The 9014-nt window shown below is 34.5% G+C and overlaps 1 non-coding gene across 1 annotated transcript; it reads right to left on the minus strand.

The window, feature by feature from the left end:
• Positions 1 to 8371: 8371 nt before the first annotated feature.
• LOC122744973 lies at positions 8372 to 8474 on the minus strand. The gene has a single exon (XR_006355295.1). It is a non-coding gene; the product is annotated as a U6 spliceosomal RNA (small nuclear RNA).
• Between the last annotated feature and the right edge of the window lie 540 nt (positions 8475 to 9014).

Genomic DNA, 9014 nt, shown 5'->3' on the forward strand with positions numbered 1-9014 from the left:
AGCACCTGGGTCTTGTTCCTAAGTCCATAATGTGGTCAAGAGAATTTTATACACTGATCGCCTTTTCCTTTTTTCTTTCCACCATACTACCCAGTCAGGAAAGAGAAGAAGCACTAGAGAATGAAGGAACCCTCAAGTTGATAGGTTCCACTTTCCCTTTGTATCTGTATCATCCACATAACTCACATTGTAAATAGAGATAGATCCAGCTTCCTCCTCTATGTCATATTTGCCTGAATCACCATACTTCCCTTTCTCATTGGAGCAGTCTAATTTTTCTTTTTTCTTTTCTTTTCTTTTTTTTTCTTTTTCTGGTGAGGCAATTGGGGTTAAGTGACTTGCCCAGGGTCACACAGCTGGTGTCTGAGGCCAGATTTGGATTCAGGTCCTCCTGAATCCAGGGCTAGTGCTCTATCCACTGTGCCACCTAGCTGCCCCTGGAGCAGTCTAATTTAACTCATAAGTCCCTCTCCAGATCCAAAGGGGCTGAGTATCCTCACATCCAATTGACAGGGGTCCTTCTCTCTTTCCTCATTGCGTCTAATGATGAATCTTCCTTTATTTTGAGGGAAACTAGTTTTTTAAATACACTGGTCTCTATTTTCCTGGTTTCTTATGTCTTTTTCTTTTTATTTCTCTCTCCTATTCCTACTCCCTATCTATCAATTTCTCCATGCCAGTCTACATATCTAATTCTACATCATCTTGCATCTCCTTTAGGCAATATTTCCTTAATTACAATGATTCTCTGGAGGAGCTGAGGAGATATATTAAGATCTCTGACCTCTCCTGCAAGGATGTAGCTCAGGTGTTTAAAGTAATGGAGAACTTGTGTCAGTACCAGAATAAACACAAGATGAGTGGAGTGATGAAGATCCAAAAAGAGGAGAATCCACACCTTATCAAAATAACTAGGACTTTGTCAAATAGAATGAAGAGGGAGTAGAGCTATGCTGGTTTCTTTGAAATCAAATTAAGCATTTTTTTTTTCATTCAGACACTTTCTCCTTTAAGCTGCATTTATCTTCAAAGGCAATGATCCATTTGATAGTAATCAATTAATGTTATCTATCAATGTTCACTGCAGTCATTTTTCTTGATTTCTCTTAATGAAACATTTTCAAACTTGGAAAAGGTTCAAACTTGTTGAAATTATATATTTTTTCTAATGGTGGCCATTCAGTTCCCCCTTTCTTATCCAGCTCTTAAATAACATCCTAAATGGACAGTTATTTAGACTATTTCTAATAAGTGACTACATGTGAATTAATTTTCCAACTGTATGTGCAAAGGAAAAAAATATATATATCGTGTAGTCTATTGTTTCCTAAATATAGTCTCTTTAGAAATGTGTATCCCCTGATGTGCTCTGAGTTCTGTAAATTACAAAACTAAATCCTGGTCCCAGACACATAGAGGTCTACTCATCAAAGTAATCCCCTGCCTAAACTGCTGCTCAATGTAAAGACTCCACAATAGACAGTCTGCATTTAACAAAATGACAAATGTTGTGCTCTGAGGACTGCCATGAGGTCACAGGATATATTTGAGAGACCTGCTTTTTTTTCTTTCTGAATAGTCACCTGGGTCCTGGCTGACTGCTTAGAGGAGAGGGAGAGAGAGAGAGGGAGAGGGAGAGGGAGCGGGAGAGGGAGCGGGAGAGGGAGAGGGAGAGGGAGAGGGAGAGGGAGAGGGAGGGAGAGAGAGAGAGAGAGAGAGAGAGAGAGAGAGAGAGAGAGAGAGAGAGAGAGAGAGAGAGAGAGAGAGAGAGAGAGTTTAGAGGAAGATAGGAGCCATCTAGAAGTCTAGAAGTCTTTACCTTCTCTTTAGGGCCCATAAGAAAAAAAAAAAAATCCTAGCTCCTCAAAGGGATAATCATGCTCCTTTGAATTCTCTTGACCTGGTTCTAGTTCATGATCTTTGTTTAAGTCTTACCATTACTACAGTCCTAAAATTAATTCAGTGAGAAATTTGGTATAAAATGACAAGTGAGGAAATAAACTAGATTGCTATATCCTTTGATTCATTTTACTCATATTACTGAGGCTTAGAAATTGATAAGAAAAGCAGTGGATAGAGCACTGGGTCAGGAATCAGGAAGACCTGAGTTCAAATTCATCTTCAATCACTTATTAATTATGTGCCTCTTGACAAGTTGACTTCTGTTTTCATCAGATTCTTTACTTGCAAAGGGAGCATAATAGCATCTACCTTCCAGTATTGTGTGGAAAACTAAATAAGATAATAAGTAGAAAGGGCTTAGCACATTATCTAGCACATAGTATACACTGCATAAATGTTAGCTATGTATCATCAGTATCATCTTCTTCATCATCATCATCTTTCTACAGTTTCTTCTTTGCTCAGTAGAGTCATAGTAGGGACAGAGAGTGTAGTTGATGATGGATATCAGAAGTCAACTGCAAAATAGCCTGAAAAGAAATAAAATTTCAATACTTGGAATCTAACAGAAAGAAGGAATATGACCCTTTTCCCCATAAGTACTACTTCTTTGAGAGGCATACAGACAATGGAGTCACAGAATTAGCCTTATTCACCTCTCAGACCTCATCAAGAAGATTCGTGGGCTTGAAGATATTCCCAGAAGGTGGAATGGAATTATATTTCCCAGTAACTTCAATGTTTTCCCAGAACACATATAGCTTCCTGGAAATATTATTAAGTCCTCCAGACACCCCAACAATTGTTTCATGACAGCATAATCTCTGATAATATCTGATGTGAGAATTTTCATTGTATTATTTCTCTCTCCAACTTGAATTTTTGTCTTCTTGTCAGCTCCTAATTTTTGTTGATATATGAAGAATTTAGTCAGCTCTGAATTTGGGGGATTGAGTTATTTTTCTCTTTGGGGGAAGAAAAGATAGGAAGAAAAAGTATTAATATATTGACTTTCTTTGTTTGAACTAGAAGTTAGCATGGCACCAATTGCATATTAGGAATGTAAATGTTTAACTGAAATAGAAAGAAATGGAATTAAATCGGACTGCTTCTTACACTGGAGGTATTATTCTCTTACTTTCTCTCCTATTACTGCACAAGAAGGGCATGACTAGGATACTAGGTCTTAAATCTATGCAACATCAGCAGTAAGGAAATTATTTTTTTAGAGCAAATTGCAATAGCTCTTCATTTGTATTCTCCACACTTAGCCTGTGAGGAATGTAGGTTAGTATCCTCTTAGGCTGGAGGAAAGTGAATTACCTAATGTAAATCTACAAGTCAGTGGTAGATATGGGATTAAAAATCCCATAAGCAAAGTTTAAAGTGGTGTGATTCCAGAAATGTTAATTGGTGAATTTCATTAAATGAATGGAAATTAGATTGTATGAAGAAAGGTTAAAGGTAATGAAATAGATTCATGTGGAAAAAGAAAAGACAAAAGGATGGAATCTAGTTTGCCTTCATACAAAGGAAGGGACATAATGAGAAGGGAACTGATCATGCATCCTTCATCTCCATAAGAGAAATGTGCATTTGATTCTATCATGATTAGGCATTATGAAAAGGTGCATCTCCCAAATGCTAAGTATTTTATTTTGGTATTCTATTTTTAGTGATCTATAGTTTGTGGAAGAATATTCTTTCCCAGCCCTTCTCACTAGAAATCGTGGGGTTCTTTCTAAAGCTCATTTGATGAACCATTCTGTCTCTCTATTCTACTTTGAAGAAAGATTCCATAGTTGGGAGATTACTGATTTTTTTTGCTATGGCAGAAGATTTAAGTTATAAAGAATTTATCATTTGTGAGAATAGTCTTTCAAGAAAGTTTATAGAAATTATCCCCCAGACACCTTTAAGAAAATATTTTTGTTATATTTAGGTTAGTATTGTTATAGATTAGCCTTGTGGTAGTGGTTTGGATTAGATGACCCTTTCACATCCCCTCCAGTTCTAGGATGTTGTGATTACACATTATCACCTTTAAATATGCAATTTCCTACTTAAACTGCCGGAGCCATGCTGCCTCTGTTGGAGACTGATGTCTATTATATCTATGAAATGTAGCAGAGCAATTATATAAGCTTACTATGAGTTTTTTAATGGATTTCCTAGGGATCATCTTAAAATAGTATTTTTTCCAGCTAGGGGCTAAAAATACCTATTCTTAACATCATGTTTCTCTTTGATAAAAAATTAAAAGGAATTCACAGACTTTTGGTGACTTTTCTTTAAGTGCACCACATAACTAATTCTAAATTTGATTTTTAACAAATATAATCTGCTCACAACATAATGGTCAGTAGGAGATGAAGCCTACCTTTCTAATTACATCATCACTGACAACTCATTCAATACCAAAGATTTTGTACTAAGCATTACCCAGCTGCCTTTAAGATAATGTAAAAGTAAGACAAAGATATTTCAAAATTATTATTGCAAGGGAAAAAATAACAAAAAATAGAAGTGTAGAATATAATTTACTCTGTTGCTTTCAAATTCATAATAAAGAATATTAAAGACAGCTCTCTCAATTTCTCTTTCTCCTCTTTTTTTCCTTTCCTCCATCTCTGCGTCTTCATTTCTTATATGCACATTTAATAAAGCATAATTAGTTTCTATATGAATAAAATATCATGCCCTAACCTTCATGATAGAAGAATGTTTAATATTTCTTCTAACACTGATGAGAAAGGATCTTGTATTGGAAAAAACAAACAAAAAACAAGTATTGTATGTGGAGCTAGATAACTGTGTTCAGATCCTAGCTTAGTGACTTTCTCATTATATGATACTAAATTAAGTTATTCACATTATTCTCAGGACTTCCTCAGTAAAATTAGGGAATTGAACTATATCAGATCTTAAAGCATTTTTGTAGGTATATTTCTATGCCTTATAAATTAGACATCCTAAAAGTATCTAAGACTAATGAAAAGTCATGCCTCTGAGTATAGTTTAAAAAAGGTCCCCAAATTTCACTCACCAACCATTTAAAAAAGAGTTTTAAGAACAATTTTAAATAATAGAACTGATTGAGTATAGAAGCTATATAGTATGTCATTCAATGTGGATCAGAGAAGCTATATGGAATCTATAACAAATAGGTCATAATTATATGCCTTATAAAAAGAACCATATCTTAGTAGATGCTTCTGTGAATTGCCATATAGAAAACAACAGTAAACCAAAAACAAAAACAAAACTGGAGGATATTTTAGTTGCCAATGATCTGGTAATGGGCTTCTCCAAATTTATCAAAATGAGCAAGGTTGGTCCTTGAATGAGAATTTGTTAAAAGGTACATGCACATTTCAGACCTTTCCCACATTTATTTAATACCAGTGTCATCTCTACAAGATCACCTCCTATGCCCTTTGTATATATCTCATTTGAAAATTGATATTTGCATGCTGTGCTCCTATTATATTGTGAGATTCTTGAGAATAAGTTATGATTGTGTCCTTCTTTGTATCTTCAACTCAGCACAATATATGACCTGTAGTAAATACTTTTTTTTTCTTTTTTTTTTTTTTTTGGTGGGGCAATGGGGGTTAAGTGACTTGCCCAAGGTCACACAGCTAATAATTGTTAAGTGTCTGAGGCCAGATTTGAACTCAGGTACTCCTGAATCCAGGGCCGGTGCTTTATTCACTGCACCACCTAGCCGCCCCTAGTAAATACTTTTAAATGCTTATTGACTTGAGCTGAATTTGATTCCCTAAAGGTAAAACACACTAAAATACAAGAAAAGGCAAGAAATTCATAATCATAAGTGAGCAGAAAGTCTTTTCAAAATCTTTACTTTCCAAAGAAGACTGGATCTATCAACATCACAGATTATGTAGTTTTCCACCTTTGTGAACAGACTATTTTTACCATACCTATTATTATAGTTTATTGCTATTTCATCGATGATAATGCAAAGAGAGAGCATCAGTGTGACCTCAGCTCCTGACAAGCCTTAAGCTTGGATTATTGCCACCATCTGTTGCCTTCTCTTCTATACATGAGCTGATAATGAAGGTTGAGAAACTCATACAACCATCTGAAAATGGATTTCACACAGCTTCAACTGGGCCTTCCATGTGTATGTTTCACAACCTCCACTGGGCCCTCAATACTGCTAGACAATTCTTCTATTCCTCATTTATCAAATCCCTATCCCAATAAACACAGTAGCACTCTCAAACTTTTTTACCCTTAAACCTTTTACAGACCTCTCTACCCCAAATGTTTCAGCTGAAAACCTTGACTTATATCTTGCAGAAAAAATTGAGACCATTTACCATGAGATCACTCTTCTCGCCTCTTCCTCATACACTTTCATTTTGTTTGTTTTATTTTTTTGTGGGCCAATGAGGGTTAAGGGACTTGCCTAGGGTCACACAGCTAGTAAGTATCTGAGGCTAGATTTGAACTCAGGTCCTCCTAAATCCCAGGCCAATGCTTTATCCACTGTGCCCCCAGCTGCCCCATATACACTTTCATTTGGATGCCTTCTTCCAGTATCTCCTCCTTCACCCCTGCTTCATCTGATAATGCGCCTTATTCCTTATAAGGATAACTTGTCACCTCCAACAGAATACTTCCTCTGTCTTCCCAACCGTCTTCCTTATTTTTTTTAATCTTCCCAGGTACTGGCTTCTTATCTATTGCCTACAAACAAACTTATATCTCACTCAGCCTCAGAAAACCTTCACTATCTTTCCATCCCTAATATCTTTTTATATACACTATTATTTGTAACTAAACTATTTAAATTACTTTCTATAAAAGGTGCTTTTACTCTTTCTCTCTCTTTCTTCTTACTCTCTTACACCCAGCTTCCAACATCATTTCACTGAACCTGATTAATAGAAAATAAAAGGAAAATGAAAAATGACAGATAGGCTGTCAAAAGGTTATGCTAATATGTTGATTTCTGACCATTTGGGGGAACATTTTTTTCTTTATTAGTATTTTAATTTTTTTTAAATTACATGTAAAGCTAGTTTTCAACTTTCAGTTTTGTAAGATTTAGAGTTCTGATTTTTTTCTCCCATACTTCCTCCCCCCGCTCCTGAAACCAGCAAGTAATCTGCTATATATAATACATAGCTTTCATGTTAAATGTATTTTGATATTAGTCAAGTTGTGAGAGAAGAATCAGAACTAAACGGCAAAAAAAAAAAAAACACGCAAGAATGAAGAAAAACTAAAAAAATCAACATAAGTGAAAATAGTATTCTTCAATCTTAGTTCAGAATCCATAGTTCTTTTTATGGATATAGAGAACATTTTCCATCACAAATCCTTTGGCATTGTCTTGGATCATGATATTGCTGAGAAAAGAGCTAAGTCTTATCACAATTGGTCATCATAGAAGATTGTTGATACTGTATACAATGTTCTATTGGTTCTGCTTATTTCACTCACCATCAATTCATGTAGGTCTTTCCAGGTTTTTCTGAAATCTGCCTGCTCATAATTTCTTACAGCACAATAGTATTTGGAGAACAATTTTTAACTGTGCTGATAGGATATAAAGCTTTAATACTGTTTGACCCAACAATACCACTACTAGGTCTATATTCCAAAGAGATGAAAGAAGAGTAATAAGGACCTGTTTGTACAAAAATATTTACAGTAGCTCTTTTTATAGTGGCAATGGATGCTTTGCCTAAATCCATGAAATTTGGTATGTTATCTCATAGTATCATTATCTTTAATAAAATTTTCTTTCTTTGTATTCTTTGCACTTTGACCTATAAATTATCTAGCCTCAAGTTACTTATTCCCAACTAATTTTTAATCATTTCTTGAGGTGTCTTATTGATCATAATTTTATTGTATCACAAAAAGTAACCAAAATCATTACTTTTTCTGATTTCATATGTTTTTTAATTTTTTATGCCATAATAGAGTTATTTTTTAAAAGGTGCTATACACAGATGACAGACAAAAAGAAAAAAAAAGCAGGACAGACAGATGTTAGATAATAATTGTACATAAGTCCTTTCTATTCCCAATTCAATAATTTCCAGCGATTTTGGATACCTAACTTTTCTAACAATTCTATATAAGTCCTTAACTACAGCCTTATTTTAAAAATAGCCTTGTCTTAATCAATAGGAGTACCTGGAAATTTCTCACTATTTTGGTTCTGTTTATTTCTCATTGTAAGTTCTTTAGCAGTGCCATTTATGAAAAAAATGTATGTCTTTTTTTGCATTTGAAATTGTGTATTGATTCATTGTCAGTGGTAATTTTTGTATAATGTAGTTTTCCACATTATCTTTTAAAATTTAGCCAATATTTTCTGTTGATTTGGTTGGTCATGCTTTTTTTAAGATCAAATACAAGTTAATTGAGTTTTCTCTAGCCCATTTAAAAAAAATCTATATGAATCTTTATGTTCCAAGTGTGTTATAATATAGAATGCTTCATGAATTTTCATATCATACTTGCACAGGAGCCATATTAATCTTCTATACATTGTTCCAATTTTAGTAAATGTGCTGCCAAAGCACCATGATACTCTTCCAGAAAATTCATGGTTTTGGTGTTTACCTGGTAACAAATATAGTTAGAGAGGCTCTCTCACATTAAGACTAACAGGAGTCACACTATATATGGGGACTGTTAATAGGTTGGGACTGTTAACTTCAGCCCTCAAAAGCTAGACTAATTCTTCCTCATGTAAAGCACATAAAAGGGAAAGAAAATAATTATTTCCTCTGAATTATATCATATTTTGTGAGAGACAACAGTAGCATATTTAATAGGAAGCAAGCCATAGGTAAGCATCATAAAATAATCTAAAGGTCACCTAAATGTAAGTTATACATGTTAACACTAATTCATATAGGTCAAAGTGAAAATGTTACATTTTAACCCAGTTCATCCCTCTCTGAGTCTTAGGTTTCCTTTGATTCAGGCAATATATCTGATAATTTTACTGATAAATTTCCTCACAAAGTAACCAATTCCATGTGTATTAATTAACACAATCCCCTTATTTGACCATAATCTATTCATTTTCTACCTCCCCTTCTCCTTTTGTTACCAGA

Source organism: Dromiciops gliroides, chromosome 2 (genome assembly GCF_019393635.1).
Source record: "Dromiciops gliroides isolate mDroGli1 chromosome 2, mDroGli1.pri, whole genome shotgun sequence".
Lineage (NCBI taxonomy): Eukaryota > Metazoa > Chordata > Mammalia > Microbiotheria > Microbiotheriidae > Dromiciops > Dromiciops gliroides.